We start from the raw sequence: 19,628 nt of genomic DNA, 5'->3' as shown, positions 1-19,628 counted from the left end.
AACTTGTGTGATTATAGGTATGAACCAAAAGTGGGAGAGTTAGAAAAAAACATTACAAGAAAACAGCACCTCCAAGATCCCACAGTGGGAAGACACTGAAAGACATGTAAAGAAATTAGTGAAGCTTGAACCAGAAAGAGGGGGAGCACGGTTCACGATGGCACTGAAGAGAAGGAGAGAAGGGTAATGAGTGGCAGAATAAGAGCCTTGTAGGCAGGCACAGGGCTGGGGTCTTACCTAATAACAATGGGGAATCATGAAGGGCTTTGAGTAGTGGAATAAATCATCAGATCTGCATTTGGCAAATATTATTCTGGCTGATACATGAGAATAGATTTGGATGGATGAAAGGATGCCCAAGGTAGTGGGGGAATGGGCAGAAATGGGGCTAATGCTCCAGTCTGCCTGAAAAGGTATTTGTGAACAACAGATGATGGTGGAGCAGGATCAGCAAAGGACAGAAGGAGACAAAGGAGAGGGGTATTTAGAAAGTAAAATCCACAAAACTCAGTAACAGAATGCATGTGATGACACGTGGAAATATAGGAAGAAGTATAGTCTTGGATTTCTGGCATAAATAATTTGACATAAGATGGAACCACTGACAGAAGCAGGGAAAACTGGAAAAGGAATGGAAGAGGTTTGGGAAGAAAAATCCCGAATTCCCTTTTGGACACAGACTATGAGAAGCATTTAAGACACCCAGATGGAATGTCAAATAAGCAATCATTGAAAGGGTTTGGGTCAGTTGAGCCGGGGGTTGAAACTATAAATTTGTGAGAACTGATTTCAACATCTTACTGCTTTCCTCATTAATCGATAAGTTAAATAAAATTTTGATGTGTTTATTTTAAATTTGCCTGATGATCATGATTTTACCTTTTTGAAAACTATGTTTAGAGGTAGGTAGGTCATCCGTCAAAATGCTCAGCTGATAATTTCACAAGGCCAGCTAAATGTAGCTGCTAGGAAAGTGCTCCTAATGCTTGGCTTAAGCCTTGACTCTGTCCCCTGCCTCCCAGAGAGAATCACAAGCGCCAATAAAAGTTGAGCTTTGTTAACTCTGTTTCTTTCCCATTTTTTCCCTACTGACTTTGTGTTTTGTTTTGTCCTTGGCTATTCCATGCCCGGTAATGTATTCCTTATTGGAGGAAACAATTAAGAATTTGGTTTTATGATCTGACAACTTGAGTATCTCTGTAGATCTACTTTTTATTGACTGAAAGATGAAAGATAATTTCATTTATTAGGTCTACTGTCTGTTTTTCCATTTGAGAGCTCAAATCAACTAAGGATTTCCTATGCACTGGGAAATAATACAAAAGCTCTTTGATGTGTGGACTAATAAATGTGTGTATCTTCATGTGTATTTTCGGCCTGTGGCTGAAGTGGTTGAATGAAGCTATGAGCTCTCTAATGTTGTGTCTGTGATTAAGAAAGGACTTGAATTCTTCTCGTGAATATGAAGTATTTTCCTTAAATTAAAAATAAAAAAACTGTTTCAATTACCTTATAAAGATAAGTAAGCACTCAATATGTCCACTGTTCCCAAACTTCAAGGAAAATTAGAAACATTAACTTCTAATAAACAGACTAGATTTAAAAAAATTAAAACTTGTACTTCAGAAACATTTTAAGATTCCAGTTCATATAACTGAAAAAATCTCTGGCAAATTAAAGTAATACACACACACACACACACACACACACACACACACACACATTTTAAATCTAGAGCTCATTTATCTTTAATAACCTCCTTAAAGACCCAGTCTCTAAATACAGTCACACTGGGGGTTAGATCTTAAACATATGAACTTTGGGGGGACACAACTCAGTCCATAACAATTATTAACAGAAATATTTCAGAAAGTATACAATTATGGGAAGACCCTAGAGATCTGCCAATTCTCTGGCTATCCATGATATATTCTTACCTTGAAGGAAACATTAACAAACCTGGACGAAATAGTTGTGCAGTGTACCCCAAAAAAGAATCCCCCCTTCCTCCTGATATTATTAGCTAGTATAATAAATCACCTACATTCAGTTTTTGCCATCCATAGTTAGTTTTTTACATCGCTGCTCATCTGAAGACTCAGATACAAGCCTCACACCAGAGTTTATGTCTTTAATACAGAAGGACAGTCTCAGAGCCTCATGGAAAAGTCTGTACCCGGGAACTTTTAATTATTGATACATTCAGAATGTTCTCTTGTGTATAAGCTTCTGAGATGATAGTGTCACCAACTGGACCCCAAGACCTGACCTTTGCTGCCCACCTGCTTGTACTCACTGCCCTTAGGTCCACATTTTTCCTTAAGCTCTTCTTTCCAGAGTATCTCTCAATTAGGGCAAAAGACCTGACAGGCATAACATCCCACGATGGAAACCAAGACTAGCCCTCAAGCAGTGACAACTGTCCAGACTACGAGACCGGTTTGAACTTAACCCCAACTCATATCTGCGCAGATGGGACGATGGAGTGGCCCCGAAGACACTGACAGTTAACTTTACCTCATTATGATATTAAATCTCTGCCCAAGGAGGAGTACAAGCCTCATTCACATAACACAATGTGTGTGTACGGGCATGTTTCCTTAAGGCACTGCCCACCTCTATATATGATTACAAGTGTGCTCTATCTATTCACTGTAACCCTAAATAAAAGAAACCCATTCACCTTTGCTTGGGGAGTCATGGCTTTCGAAGATACTCCTGGTGATCTCTTTATGCAAACTCAAGTTCGTTTGGTTACAACAATGCTTCACAATTCTCAGACAGTAGTGGTAAACGGAGTCAGACTTTCCAGTACACTGGATGACCCAAAAGTAGTCTTCCTTATGAAAGCAGGAACTCGCAGACCAAGTATCTATTACATAGGGGTGAGCTAATAAAGGAAATGAAAGTTCTGGGGAAATACTGCTGTTATTTTAATGTTCTAAAACATATATAACAAAGTTCTTTTTCTTTGAAGCAAATCTAACCCTTGATTTTGTAAACTCTGCTTCTGAAGATGAAATAAACTATTTTTAAAGGTGTCTAATTCTTACTGACTTCTCACAAGTCAGAAACCTCACTAAGTCTCCTAATGTTTTATGGAAAAGCTGTGTGGATATTTTCATGAGTTCTCTAAGAATCTACCTTTCATTTTACTAGGATATATTTGGACAATTTAATGGTGCAATGCAGATCTTACTTGGAGTACCATATTTGAAAATGATTCTCACTTTATCAGGCCTGACAAGCTTACTGTTAAGTATCAAGGTTGACTTCATGTGTGGAGCCAAATTCTCAAAGCCTTTCTTGGAAAAGCATTCTGGTACCTGGCTTACAGGTTCTTAGCCTCAGATGGTAACAAAGGTCACTTCCTGGCACATCACAAACCTTAGCTAATTTGAGGAATTCATCCAAATGTACCAGAAATGCAGGCTAAGTCTGGGGAAGAGAGTTTCTTAGGTTTGGTTTTCTAGTTTTGTAATAGCAAATCACAGAGGCTTTTAAAATCCCAGTCCAGGATTCCTCATGAAAACTCCCAGACACAACTTTTACTTCCTGGCCTTAGTAGTAGCTTAATAACTGATTAGACTTTGATCTACAAAGCAAACTCAAGGATGCTCAAGTGGTTAATTTAAATTCAGCTGCTTCTATGTAAATAATCAGGTCAAATCTAGTGAGTTTTGTCTTGTTGTGGTCAAGAATCCTTTAGAGATTAATTTTATCAGAGTGGAGAAGTTCAGGACATGGGCAGCAGAAATTACTGAGTGTCCTTTCAGTGAAATGCTGGGAGTTAGTCCAGCAGAACGTCTGGGTGATTATCGGACTCTACAGGAATGTGCATCTTTGGTTGTTTTACAATTCTGCAGAGATAGAACTTAAGTTGTAACAAATTGGTAATAATGCAAATGTTTCCTTCCATAGGCATGCAAATAATTACTGTTCAAGACACTATAAACGCATCATGTCCCCTAGAGAATAGATATCTCTGTGTGTCAAATTCTCATGGAGCTGGTTATAACATCTTACTTATTCCCTCATTAACATGTCTCCAAGGAGACAAAGCAGGAATAGTCAGAACTGGAGAAAGAAAACAAGGAAATTGCGGTATTACAGTTTCCAAAGAGAGGGTGTGCTTTCAAGAAAGATAAAGGGTTACCTGCTTCTGGTGCCCCTGAGAGGTTTAGGTAAAAAGAGGAGAGACAAAGGCAAAAGAACTGTCTCAGTGGAGTGAAAGGGCAGAGGGAAACTGTCAGTTGAAGAGTGGGTAAAAGAAAAGAGCAGAAGTGACTATTGACAGCTGTGGCATATATTTGGGATCTGTCCCACAGAGCTCTGGAAACCCTTGGAATTTCCTAAGTGTCTTTTGTTATTCATAATAAGCCAGTCCCCTTCTATCACAGCATCCTTTATGGTGACTGGGTCAGGGACTGGATAGCTTCAGGATGGGGGCTGGTGACCAGAAAGACCAAACAGGTGATTAGAAGGTAGGAACTTGCAGCCCTGCCTTTAACCTCCAGGGAAGGAAGGGGGACTTGATGTTGAGTTACAAAAACTCTATAAAAAAAGATTCAGAGAACTTCTGGGTTAGTGAACACATGGAAGGCAGCATAGCCAGAGAAGGTGTGGGAGTTCTTAACCAGTTTGGCTCTCCTGACTTCCATCTTTTCCAATAAACCAGTAACTGTTAAGGGTAGCATTTTTCTAAGTGCTAGGAGTCATTCTAGCAAAACATCAAACTTGAAGAAGGATCATGGAAACCTCAAATTTGCATTGCCTGAGAAGTGTGGGTAGACTGAGCTCGCCTTTGGCACCTGGTGTCTATAGTGGGGACAGTCTTGTATGACTAAGCCTTTGTTCTGTGGGGTCTTCCCCAACTGTGGGTTGTTAATGTCAGAACTGATTTTAATCATTGAACACAGTTGGTGTCTGAGCGCTCATTGGTCTTGGAGGAAACCACACAACCGTTTGTTTGAGAAGTCTGGTTTTCATGAAAGGACAATGATACTGAAGTAGTGGAATGCAAATGCAGGCTCAAGGGACACTTGATAAACCAGTGATACCCTGTGTTGTGTATACTTTTCAAAGGACTTTTATAGGTATTCATTACTTAATCCCCATGAAAGTCCTGTAAGGTAGGGGGAGATGACATTACTATTCCCAGATTACAAAACAGAAACGAGAGGTCCCAGGAAGTCAACTTCGTCAAAGCCATATAACTATTAGACAGTGAAACTGGAATATAAATCCTAATCTGCAGAGGATTTCAATGTTCCCTTTGGCCCTAGAAAGTATAAGATTTCAAAATTCTCAACTTAACTTTAAAGAAAGCCAACTTAAAAATATTGAATCAGGGAGACCTAGCTCAGCACCTAGGAATATAACTTGAAATATTTTTTTTATGACACTAAGACAATCACACAGTGCCTATCAGAAGAAGCAGTAGCTCCTGTGTGGGGGGAACCGACCCCAGTGGGAAGAATGTGCATAACAATGCCCATGGCTTTCAGAAAGCGTTGTGGACAAAAGTCAGGAAGCAGAGAAGAGGGTCTGGAAAGGCATGCTGCCCAGAGACCCAGTCACATGGGGAAAAACAGAAAGAAAAAGAAAAATCATGGTGCCATCGTAATTGCTTTTAATAATGTAAAGGGCTGGGGCACCTGGGTGGCTCAGTCAGTTAAGTGTCTGACTCTTGATTTTGGCTCACATCATGAGCTCAGGGTCATGAGATAGAGCTCCTTGGGCTCTGCACTGGCTATGGAGCCTGCTTTAGAATCTCTCTCTCTCTCCCTCTCCCTCCGCCCCCACTCCCACTATCTCTCAAAAACAAAAAAATGTAAAGGGCTATTACATAGGAATAGAATATATTAAGTTTGTGTTGTTCTAGTGGACAGAACATGGATCCACTGATTCAAGTGAATATAAAAATGATTTCTAACAACCACAAATGCACATTAGTGAAATGAATGGCCTAAGAGTTACTGAGATCTCTGTTCTGGGAGATATTCAAGGTGACTCTGCTTGATACATTTCTTGGAAGCTTATACTACAATGGTTCCTATATTTGCATTCTGATCCTATAAAAAGTCTTTGGGACTTTAGGCGTTAAAAGAGATAAGTTTGTCTAATCACTCAAGTTGGAATTTGAGAAATCAAATTAAAAAAATATCTTTTACAGGGTACAGCACAGTTTAAACTTTCCATTTTGGGGGGAATGACAACAGTATTTACTGAAATGACTTTCATTACTTTTATTTAAAAGAAGTATACTACTTTCCGACAACTTACCATTTATTTTGGTAAGTGGTTTAGTATTTATATATTCTGCATTATTTGTGTATTGAAGCTGAAATCTGTGGGGAAGGCAGGAGTGACAGCAGTCCAAGCTTGTTTAACTTAAGTAAACACACTAAAATACAAGGATATAGTCATCATTTCTAGATAATGGCAAAATAAGCATTTATTCAAACATTCAGGATGCAATAAATTTCAACGTGTTAGGGAATATTCGTGTCCCCCTCAAGTTCACAGGCTGAAGCCCTCACCCCCACATAATGGCTCAATGTGACAGTATCTGGAGATGGGCCATGTGGGAGGTGATTAGGGTGACCTGGGTCATGAGGGTGGGGCTCTCAGGATGGGATTAGTGTCCTTCCAAGAAGAGACACTGAGCCTCACCCTCTGTCACCTGAGCACACGGTAAGCAGAGGTCCTGTGTGCACACAGACGGCTCACCAGGAACCAAAGCTGAAGCACCTGGATGTGGCAGTCGCAGGATCCAGAACAGCGAGAAAATAAATTCCTGGTGTTTAAACCACCCAGTCTGTGCCATTTTGTTGTGGGAGTCCAAGCAAACTAAACTATTTTTAATTTTAAGTCAAACTTGAGGCTGTTAATGATAAGCTGAAGATCCATTAAAAATGCAAATGAACCTGGGGCACCTGGGTGGCTCAGTCTGTTAAACCTCAGACCCTTGATTTCAGCTCAGGTTGTGATCTCAGGGCTGTGAGACTGAGCCCCACCTTGGGCTCTGTGCTCTGCTTGAGATTCTCTGTTTGCCCCCCACTCCCCACCATAGGCAAGCCCTCACTCTCTCAAATAAATAAATAAATAAATAAATAAATAAATAAATAAATAAAATCTTTTTGTTTTTCCCCCTGCAAAGGAATGTGAAGTACTGGAAGAAGTCTCAAGCACAAGAGTGTCATTGTCCACTGGGAACTGCAAACTCAGTTGCCCCAGGGGCCAGGCAGGGTCCCTAGCAACAAAGGGAGAGAGTGACAGACTCATCATTGCCAACGTGTTTTGAAGCATCTCACTGTAGCATCATTCATTCTATTAGATTCAAAAACAATTCTATTAGGATTTCTTTTCTTGTTCATAAAACTGTACCATGCCTCGTTTCCATCCACTGTACAGCTGTCTTAGTATATTTTTCATATTTTCCCTTTGGACAGAGACATGGCTACAAGAAATATTTCACTTTTCTCCTAACTGTAAGAAAAACAACAGCACAAGTCAATAATTGGAAATGTCATATGGTCAATGTCAGTCCAGGGAGCAGAGAGGTGGAGAGAACACGTTCTGCCCAGTCTCAGACGTCTCTGCACGTGGGGTCACCACAGGAGCACATGGGCCAGACCTGGGAAATTTTACAATTTTTAAAGAAAGTCTGGAAATCCAGATTTTTATGTAAAATTGCCTGCTCTTTTTTAACTGAAAGCACCTAATTCAAGTAAAATAATAACCATACTATGTGGACCCCAGAGTGCTGTCAAAAATTGAGTCTTGTCATTCAGACCTTGAATCTGGTTGGATGAACATTATAGAAATTGTCTGTTGATATTATAAGAACAAATAAAAGCCAGAGAGACCAACAATAGGATTGTTGTTAAACCCTTGTCTGACTTGTTGATGGGTCTGTGGAATTCCTTAATCAGGCACTTACAACGGAATAAATAATGCATGTTTCTGGATCCTTTTTAGTTTGGTTGAATATGGATGCTGAGGATGGCATTACATGAAATCTTATACCATTATGTTCCTATAATCTCAGGCATAAATAGATCTCAGTTTCAAATGTACTGCATATCATTTGATTAAAATAAGACAGCCATTCCTCAAGGAAATTTCCAACAATTACCAAGGAAAGCCTCGTCTTAGCATGCTGACACTTGTAAAGTAAAAATCAGTTGTTTCACGGAAGCCCTGCTTTCATCTAGCCACGTTGCCCTGCCCAGACTTCTCTTTTAAGGTGCTCTCCTCAGCACCATGAGCTGTGAACCATCTTGTCTTCAGTGTTTGGTTTCCTTAATGCCACTGGTTTATAAAATACAAATGATGGAAAGACCATCTATTGAGTCACCAAATGCTAGATTTTTAAGGCATCATTTTATAACATATATACATTGGGTCCATTTATTCTTCACAACAAATTACTCTTAACTAAAGAACATAGATACATACAAAATGATGGTTAAAATAAATCTCTGCTGTAATGCTATTAAGTCCCCCTAAAACATAATAATTAAGAAGTACAAAGGGGAACATCAGTGAAAAGAAAATGTATTGGTGTTGAACGGTATTTTTTCTAAAAAGGCAGTACCATGAGATCGATATACATACATCAAAAGAATACACCAAATACATCATTTAACTGTGCGACTAATGAGGGAACTAGGAAGATGCTACACTTGGTTGGAAGTGGAATTCAAAACACGAAGCTCACATATCAGTGAAGGAGAGCAGAACTTGCCACCCCCAAAATATACCTCTTGGGCATACGGATTTTTTTAGGCTGATTATTTTTAAGACTACAGACGCAGGAAAATCTCAGAAAACAGCAGAAGTAAGGAATATTTTCGTAGGGCATATTTACAGTTATAAGGGAAATCTCCACGTATAAGGCTGTCTCCCTCTCTGTTTCAGGAAGAGGGGTATGACTCCATCTCTAGACAGTCTTATCAATGGAGAAGGCGCTGACTTAGATGTGCACACAACTTCACCCCCATTTCCTTTGCTTCTCCTGGTGACCTCCCACTAACACCCCACCCCCCACCCCCCACGAAGACCTCCCTTTGTCTCCAACTGCAGGCGGTATTTAAGGTGATGACTTGGGCCATCAGGGAGTTATTCCGCCTTCCCGAGTATCTCCCATGTATCCGGGAGGGATAAGTCATGAAGCCAGTTTGTTTTTCTCCTGTGAATCTTCCATTACAGGGGGTCCTAGCCAAGAACACAGGAGGACAAAGGGAAAATATTTTTCCTCTACCACACAGGTAAATTAGAAATGCTCCAATGAATTTACAAATGGATGTAAAACTGGCTTTATTCCATGGAGGTGGGGCGTGTCCAGGAATCAGTGGCCCCGTCTCCTGACAGAATTCATTTGCATTTCTCGGGACCGAGGTGACTTTCATTACTGTCAGTTCTCTACAACTCAGGTAGTTCTGCCCAGTTCACAAAAGGACAACACAGATAACCTGGAAGATTATCCTATAACACTAGGGACGTTTTCGTTTGTCTTTTTCTCCCCCCCCCCCCCCATTTCAAAATCTTTCAGTGGCACTGTCCTTCCTGACAGTGAAGAATCTCTGTGTGCCTGCAGCTGATGACCGCACTCTGTGACCTGCCAGCCTGCTGGGTCCCGTCCAGCTCAGACAACGACTCGTGCCTACCTTCATGTGAGTTTTCTCTCCCTTCCAACCCGATGGATGGTGCCCATGTTCCAGGACTTCATATATGTTGTTAAAACCAAATCATTGCGAAGAATCAATGGCACACGCACATGTGCACGCACACACACACACACACACACACACACACACACACGGGCTCTGGGGTAGGACCCTTTCATTCTATTCCCAGAGCCTACACTCTTGTGCATGGCACCATATTACGGTGACAGCTCAGTTACGTAGCATCTGTACATTGTCAACAAGGGGGAAAAAATAGCAAAGTTTCAGATAATTCTACATTACTTTTTGGCCAAGACCTTAAATGCTATCTGTAAGCTGAATAGAAAAGCTAATGTGTTTTCTTTCTTTCCTTCCTTCCCTCTTTTTCTTCATGTCCTTTTGTCTCTCGTTTGAAACCCTCTAAAGCAAACCAAGAAGAGGGGAGGTGATTTGGCAATAGGTCCGTTAAATTCATAAATGTAGACAAATCAGCGGGTTTGAACTGTCCAGATTGACTGTTTTGACTGATGAAATTAAATCAAGAAAATGGCCAATTCTCCACTTGACTTGGTGATGTATGCAAATGCAGCCTCAGGTGTAGCTCTGTTGTGACTGATTGGAAAATAATCATAGGGAAAACAGGTAGGGGGAAACAGCACACAATTCCAAACACAAACCACGCACCAGCATCCAGTACTTTACAGTTGTCATGCCCTTTCATATTTTTAGGTATATTTATACCTTTAAGTTCAGCCTTTTCCTAAAATTAGAAAAAAAAATAATTTGCTTTATGTACCAGAAGCAAGTTTAAAAAAAAAAAAATCAGGAAAATGAGGTAAGTGAAATCAATTTTTTTTTAGTAAAAAGTCAGAAGCAAAGTTAATCCATAAAATTTGCCTATAAGGTCACTGTCCTTCCTAACAAGGAGCTTCAAGGTCAACTCTTTCAGCAGAGGAGGGAAAGTGGAAAATACTGGCAGTTTTCAAAAGCACAGTCCCTGTGTAAAAAGCAAGCCAGCTGATTTGAAATGAAAGAGATCTCCTATAAATGCTAAAGAAAATAATTTCCAGAGTTCCTCTCCTAGGAAGACACTGTGTGCGACCTAATGACTATCATCTTTAAAAACAAGTTTCTAGGGTGGTTTCTTAAATTACCCTTCCAGATAAAGCAATATCACTGCAAAGTCTAACTTAGCAAAACGTCTTTAGGGGAAAGGGGAGAAAGGGTAGCAAATGATGTCGGATATGAAGGTTTCTGCTGACTTAATCCAGGAATCCTTTTGGAACAGCTGGGACAGCATGGGTTTTAATTTGTACCTCTTCTGTATTTTGTTTTCGTAGGTCTTGGTTCAGTTTTTAAACCAAGACTTAACTCTTTGGTGTTTTTTTTCTTAAGTGGCTGACAAAATCTAACCCTTAAGGTTACAACTGTAATCTTGCACACATCCCTGTAGAGTCTCTTGATGATATTATTAATATTCCGTTTTAACCACTGGGGAGAGAACATAGTTTTCATTAGAAATGTTTGGCAATATCAATAAACAAAGCTTCTCTTTAATAATTTCCAAAGTCTTTCTTCCTCCTGTCATCAAGTTTGCCAAACAACTACTCTTCATTTCTCCACCTGCATTCATGCCCTGCTCTCTTCTCATCTGGTTTTTGCTATCTACGTACCACAAAACTCACCAGGAGGCAGCCTCCCATGACCAAGGTGATGGACATTTTCCTTTCTGCACACTTAAACTCTCTGGTCCTTCTGAACCTATCACCAACAACTTCCCTGACCATCCTCATTACTCTTGCTCCTCTTCTCTCTCCTTTACTCGTCCTGTGAAGGGCACTGTGCCCTTACACTCCATCTTCAGCCCACACTTGTCTTATGCTATGCGGGGAGCCAAGGGCTTAGCGTGAAACGGGTAAACTCCCACAGCTTTAAATTACTGAAGAGTGTTTATAAGGAACTATCTACAAGCAGGGAGCAAGAATTAGGGAACTCAACAGAGGGTAGTTGAGAACTATGAGACTTGCAACCTCAGGGGGACTCAATCACCCCTAGGTCTGAAGGAGTCTGTGAAAGAGAGGTGATGGGGACTCCCAGAGGGAGCTGTGGTCTTGGACAGAGAATTATAGTTCATCTTCAATGATTCACTGACCAAGTAGGGGGGTGGGGGGGGGGGGCTCAGGAATTAAGTATGTTTTCACCTTCTTTCTATCTCCTGATTTTTCTCAAGGTCTCCTACTGACAGGCTGCAAAACCCCAAGGGCAAGAGAGCCCACTGATAGGGTCGGTCCACTCAGGCAGTGTCCTTAGGACCAGAACAGTGACAAGGGCCGATCTGAAGAACAAATGAGAGACACAAAGCTGCAATATACACTCCCAGGATGATCTCATCCATTCCTGTGATCTTGACTACAACCTACACACAGATGACCGCACACCATTAACGGCACACCAGTGGTTCCCAAAGCGGACTGCACCTTATAATCACTTGGGAGTTCTTTTTATTAAAAAATAAAAATAAATAAAACCATGACCATGTCATATCCATAACAATTTTTATTTAATTGATAGGAAGTTTAGCCTGGGTTTTTGTAATTTTTAAAAGTTCCCTAACGTGCAATTAGTGTTGAGAACCACTTTTTGGCCTAGTATCTGCAACATGTTTCTAGATCACCTATGCAAACTCCCCCTGGATTTCTGACGTGCACTGAAACTGTACAAACTAAACATGTTATTTTCCCTCCAATAGATTTCCACTGTTAATTTGTTTTTCTCTTAGTCGGTACACTATGGTGTGGCCAGATTCTCAAAATACAAACCTAGATTCTCCAACAGCCTAAAAGTTGTTCACAGTTCTCTGTACCCACGATGGTCTTTCTTACTCCGCTAGCCGCACTGCCCTTTCCTTTGTATAAATAAACTCCTCCTCTCCCCTTAAAATGTGACTATCACCTCTAAATGGTCACAACGGCTCTTTCACGACAACTCTTAAGGTTTTTTCAAATTTTTATTCGACATTTTTATCTACGAATGATGTTCATAGATAAAAGTATAATTAAATATTTCATGAGTTCCCCAAATGAGTTATAAACCAAATTGTAATACATTAAAAATCACTGACATTAATTTCAATTTATACTGATTGACTTTGAAGCAAATTAATTTCATAAATTTAAATTTATAAAAATACAAAGATAACTCTTTTTACAAACTTTAAGTTATGTAATAAGGTAATTATGTATACTATTTCTGCTTCAGGTAAAAAAGCTTTTACTGTTAAAACTGTTGAAACGCCATTGTTCTCAGTTGTGAGATCAGGAAAAAGCAGGGAAGAGACTCTCTGGGGCAAATTCGCTGGGGAGTGATCCACTGGATTCTTTGTTCTGGTTTAATCTTCACCACATCAAAAATAATTCAAGCCTGTGAATTTACCCAGCAATGGGTTTCTGAAAGAGACGACAACAAGACAGGTAGGGGAGAACATGGCAGTCCCCCTTGGTTCATGCTGAAATGTTAGCCCATCAGCCAATTTCCCCCCCCCCCAAATCCAACACAGCACAAGAACCTTTAGATTTATCTAGTTTGTAAGCTAACTTCGAAACTATAAATAATAGAGTAATTAAGAACATAGACTGATGGGAAGTAGAAAATCTTGGTGTTACTTTTAATTAAAAAAAACACTGATCCATTTATATGAGGCATCTAAAGTGACCGCATTCATAGAGAAAGAAAGCAGAACGGTTGCTGCCAGGGGCTGAGGCGAGGAAGCATGGGAAGCTGTTACAATGGGTGGAGAGTTTCAGTTTTGCAAGATGGAAACTTCTGCCTATCTGCTGCCCAACAATGTGAATACAGTTAGTGCTACTGAACCGCACACTTACGAATGATTTAGATGGTAGATTTTGTGTTATGGGTTTTTTACCACAATAATCAAACGATCTTGAACAAAAAGACGTCACAGCACATGGACTCTTCGCTAAATACCCTTAAACCGGTTAAGTATCATTTAGTGGCCAAAAATTTCTGAGAGGATCTTAGTTGCTCTTTTAGAAATTTTGTTAAGAGTACATTTTTTTAATGTGACTCCCTGTTCCCTCCTATAGACTCTTCAGAGTTTTCAGGGGCAGGAACTAGTTTTTGTCGATCTCGGTAACCCCAACACTTAGCACACTGCGTCGTGCACAGTGGACCCTCGAAGAGGCCAAGACTGACTGATGGGTGAATGAATCAGATTGAAAACCTCAATCCATATTCCTCAGAAACTGTTACAGACATAGCCACAAATGCCTGTTCACTTGACACTTTTCACAGCTACTTCAGGCCACAGAAGATGATGTGGACAAGCACTGTCCACAAACCCGGTGGGCCTGAAGGGTGTGACGTGGCTGCGGATCTCCCTGCCATGTCATGTTTGTTTGGTTGTTTTTTTGGGAAAGCAACTGGTCCTCCAACCTTACTGAACACACGCTCCAGGCATCATTCCAGGTGATTTTACACATAGTCTACTTGCTAATCTAACCTTCACGTTAACCCTAAGAGGTAAGCATTCTTTTCCCAATGAGGGAATTGAGGAATAGAGAAAGCAGCCTGTCCAAGGTTACATTTCTGCTGTATAAATACCCTGGAGTAAAAGTACTGGGTTGTTAGGAAATCTTGAAGTTTAGTTCAAATATTTTTACTCAATTCTAGGGCTTTTGCACAACCCTGTGCATATCCTTAGGTTTTAGTATAGGCCCCAGGCATAACTTAGCATTTATCCAACTAATCATTTACAAATACATTTAACTATGCAGTGCGTGTGTGCACACATGTGCATGTGTGTGTGTGTGTGTGTGTGAGAGAGAGAGAGAGAGAGACAGAGGGAGAGAGAAGCTATAGAGTTCATTACGTATGAAGCACGTGAATGTCCTGGGGCAGAATGATACAACCATCTGAGCCTGTTCCTCACCTTCATGGAGCTTCACAATCCAACAGGATTCACCAAGAGGCAAAAAACAAGAAAAAAGATTTAGCATTTCTAAATTTCCTATCATTCAAGTCAATCAAACTAGCTTAAGCAAACTGAAATGACAAAAAAAAAAAAAAAAAAAACCTGAGCATGTCAGACTTTCTTACTTTTATATTAGCCGAACTATTTATTCTACTCGTCCCTATTGTTATACCCAAGAGACTCTTTATGTCTGAGGTGCTTCTGAGGGTAAATTCCCCTCAATACCAAGAACTGGGGTATTACAGATTGACAAGGATTCAAAGCTTTTCATCATCTTAAAGAGATAGTGTAACATACGCAGAAGGACCAGTAAATGGTCGGTCAAAAGAATTACAAACACCTGATTTGGTCATGGCTCTGTCACAATCAGGATGGGTGAGCTCTTGTTACCCACTGGAATTTTCTGGGCCTCTGTTCCATGTGTAAAAGAATGAACACTAGACATGCTTCTACCTCATGCACTTCTCACTTCAGTTTATAGCTTAGGCTTCTTGGATCGTTTGAATTATGGTGCAAAAATTCCACTCTTAGAGAAACTATTTACAATACCCTCAACTAACATAGTCCTTTAACAGAAAATCTGATTGGATTCATTTTAGAATATACTGCATAATATGTTCAAAATGAAATAAATTTCTAGGGGCGCCTGGGTGGCACAGCGGTTAAGCGTCTGCCTTCGGCTCAGGGCGTGATCCCGGCGTTCTGGGATCGAGCCCCACATCAGGCTCTTCCGCTATGAGCCTGCTTCTTCCTCTCCCACTCCCCCTGCTTGTGTTCCCTCTCTCGCTGGCTGTCTCTCTGTCAAATAAATAAATAAAATCTTTATAAAAAAATGAAATAAACTTCTAATACTTTCTCTTAGTAGGTAAAAATCTATATGTACCTGTTAACTCATCTTAGTTAATATAGACTAGGAAGGTCTAGTGAGCAATTAATACCCAGGTTTTCTTACTCATCAAGTAATTATTTTATCAACTTTGAGATTAAATGTCTCAACCAAGGCTGCACACGTTAAGTGGGCCACAAAGAACGACCTAAAATTTGAATGTCAGTTACAGCACACACATAAAAATAGTATGTCCACTTCCATATCTTCAGCTCTCATAAAGATGATTTCTCCTACATATTTTTTTTTCTGGATCCATCTTCATTCAATAAAAAACACATTTCTGAAGCATTAGTGTGAGTTGCTCTTTATGCCGTCAGTAATTCACATCATCTGCAAAAAACATGTTTGTATCCTTCGACACCCTTTAGAGATGAAAGGAAGGAATCTGTGTGCTAAAAGGGCTTCATGTGCCCAAATCATGCAAATTCGCTCCGCCACTTCCTAAGATTTGCAGATGTGTAGATTGCTTCCGTTTTGTTTTGTTTTTTTAAGAGTAGGTATACAACGGTATGAATCCCAAATCAGCTTTTGTCCCACCTCACGGTTCTGAAATACCGTTCTTCAAATGAGAACTGATTTATTACTGAGACATTGTGAAATTCTGAATGGAGTCTAATCTTCCATTTTAATCTTTTATGAGGCAACTGGGTAAAAATAAATTACAAATGCAAAAGATGTGTGTCAGAGTATGTCTGCACACATGTTTATACAACATATGCATATATGACACAGTGATAGGCATCAGACCTCTCGGAGCAGTAGAGTGACTTAAACCTTTGGATTTGGCGAAGAATAGGAAAGAAATTGTGTTTCGTAAAATCTGGACAACATCACAGGGCTCTACAAAGTGCCTAGTACATAGAAGACAAATAAGTGTTATTTTTTTTATTGTTATTATTATCACAAAATCCTGGGATCACTCTCTCTGGAAGCATATGGAATAAAGAGGGAATGTTGTAAGTTATGAGGTTTCTTATGCCTATTTTGTTGTACTTATTTTTCATATAATATATATATAATGACTTCACCCGTTTGAATGAAATCACCTTTCTAAGATACCAGAGAAGCACTTAATTCTATGAAAGAAATGTTGTTTTGGAAGATATCCACGTCTTGGAAATAAACTGCCACTGCGTCTCCCAGTGGGTCTGTGGTGGCCCTTCAAATCACAGGCCCTTCCTTAACAGGTACAAAATGATAGAATGCTGTGGGGTTTAAAGGCCACTTGAGTGAAAAATAGTAAGACCACAACGCTTGAGTAAAAGCATGATCAACTGTGTGCACGTTGGTGATAAACACAATGACTTATCATGAGGATGGGTATGGATGAATTCTGACTGCCCAGGAGCCATCCTGGCCTGAGCAAAAGATCATAACTCCTTTGTTTTTCTTTCCCAAAGAAAGAGTTAAAATACCGTAGAATCCCCTGGCCCCCTTTTCACATTTTCTGAGTGGGTTCTTTCCTGCCTTCTCCTATATAAGCCATTCACACTGTTCAGCAACGTTCTGGGCCATGAATAAAATCCACAAAACTGATAGGAGCCTACAATGTGCTCTTTGCAACTGGAAACAAGGTTTTGGGGGGAACACACGGCACGGAAGGCACACTGAATAGCTCACATTGGTTGACGGTTTTCTCTCTGGCCTAGAGCACACCTACCCACCAGTTTTCTGAAATAATCCCCAAACATCCCCACTGCACCCCTCCCTGGGGATCAGCAAGCAGAAGCCATGAATAATCAAGGGCAAGAGCTGAAGATCATGGTCCTTTCTCCAAATGCCCCCCTTCTGGACTTCTGAGAAACAACGTATGACCTATGGCAGCCTGTGAAGCAGCCTTGGGGAGCTGACTCCCCAGAACTGGGACAAGCTGGAGAGAGTAAGGGAGAGAGGAAAGGAAGGAGACTGAGAGGATGGGGAAGGTGAGTAGAAAGGTGCACTAGGGATGCTCCCTTTTCAACAGCAGTTCTCCAGCAACTCTGGTATGGAATCACTCTGGTACGTCCTGGGGAATGCAATTCTCTATCCCTATCTCTACTTAAAAAGTATCAGTAATGAACTGAAAAACTTAAACCCATTTTTTTTCATTTTTATTTTTATTTATATTGTAATACTCCTCTACACTTAGCTCACAGGATGGACTCACTTAATCCTACGTCAGAAACTGTGAGTTTAAGGGCGCCTGGGTGGCACAGCGGTTAAGCATCTGCCTTTGTCTCAGGGCGTGATCCCGGCGTTATGGGATCGAGCCCCACATCAGGCTCTTCCGCTATGAGCCTGCTTCTTCCTCTCCCACTCCCCCTGCTTGTGTTCCCTCTCTCGCTGGCTGTCTCTATCTCTGTCGAAAAAATAAATAAAATCTTAAAAAAAAAAAAAAAAAGCTGTGAGTTTAAATTGAAAATATACCGCCTTTTTTAATGGTGCCATCAGTGAGGAGCTCATCAATTTATTGTTAAATGCTCAATAATATAATAATCAATATTACTCCAGTGACAGACTCTTTTACTCTAAGAATATTATAAACACAAGCTATTGTAGAAAAAAAAAAAAGTGGTAATTTGGAGTGTCTCTTCAAATTCAGCAGGAATTTGACAAACATTTCATGCCACACTATTTTGGGGCTAAATATTGCTATTGAATATTTTGGTCTTCTAAAGCTAAACCTTTCTTTGCCAAAAATGTCAACCACCTCATTTAAGCATCTTTTTAAAAACCCATCTTTCTTTCTAACATGTCCTCAAAGACTTCTGGCCTAAAATAGAAATGTACAGAAATCTCTTCCAAGAATTCTTTCTCAGAAGTACAAGTCTCACCTGCTGCTTCCCTTTTCACCCCAGGCTGTCTTGGTTTCTGTGGCTCTAATTTATTCTCTCAATTGCTCCTAGATTACTAATGACCACCTGAGCACCAAGCCAAGGGCCTCCTCTAGGCCATCATCACCCCTGGGCCTCCATGGCAGCTCCTCCCATAGCTCAACGAGGTCTGCCTCCTACAAAGCTCACATACTGTGGCTTCCATGTACATAAATTTTCAGTTTATCTTGTCTCACTCCTCTTAACTTCCTCTTATAGACTTATTAGTCTTTCTACCCCCAAATACAGGAACCCCCACATTTTACTTTCTATATGCTAATTCACTCAGTGAGTGTACCTATGACTTTACATTTATGCGTCTGGCATTCCTGTCCCATCTGTATAACTGTCGAGATGGAAATCTCTTTGGCTAATAACTGATTGTCACCCCAAACCCAATGCGTTCCAATGTGAACTCATCATCTTTCTCCAAAAACTGGCTTTCCTTTAAAATTAACAATCTATTTCTGCCTATGGAGTCATTGCTCTTTTAAGTTCATTTTGGAATTCTCATTCTTTATCCACCTTTCCCCTCAGTAATCTCATCCCAACCTGTTTATGTTTTTCTTTTCTTCTTTAAAAAATGATTTGTGTTGGGGCACCTGGGTGGCTCAGTCAGTTAGGTGTCCAACTCTTGATTTCGGCTCAGATCGTGATCTCCAGGTCCTGGGATAAAGCTCCACATCAGGCTCCATGCTGAGCATGGAGCCTACTTGAGACTCTCTCTGTCCCTCCAGCCCACCTCCACTCACACTCTCTTGTGCTCTTTCTCTCCCTCTCTAAAAAAAAAAAAAAAAAAAAAAAAAAATTTGTGTCGAACCATTTCTCTTTATTCCCACTGCTACACCCTAATAACTGATGACCATACTTCTGTAATTTCATGTTTATGTTATTACACAATTCTCCTGCCAAAACCACTTTGCCTTCCAAAACCTACCAGTCTTCCCTCAATAACCTGGCAGCACCTCCTAGATCCTACTGCTTCAATTCTAAATCCTCTCTTGTGAGAATTAAGCATGCTCTCAGCGAAGTTGTTCTGATTCTGTGTGGTTAAAAATTGTCACATTGGAAATAAACACAGTAGAGTCTTTATTATATGTCTTTACACATGCTATTTTTTAGAAACTTTTTTTTTGGCTGAGTGATAATTTCATATGCTTCTGTATAAAAATGATTTATTACCATAAATTTAATTCGCGTTTTAACGACTCAATCCTTGTATC

This window comes from Ursus arctos, unplaced genomic scaffold, assembly GCF_023065955.2.
Source record: "Ursus arctos isolate Adak ecotype North America unplaced genomic scaffold, UrsArc2.0 scaffold_10, whole genome shotgun sequence".
NCBI lineage: Eukaryota > Metazoa > Chordata > Mammalia > Carnivora > Ursidae > Ursus > Ursus arctos.
Note: the sequence above shows the minus strand (reverse complement) of the source record.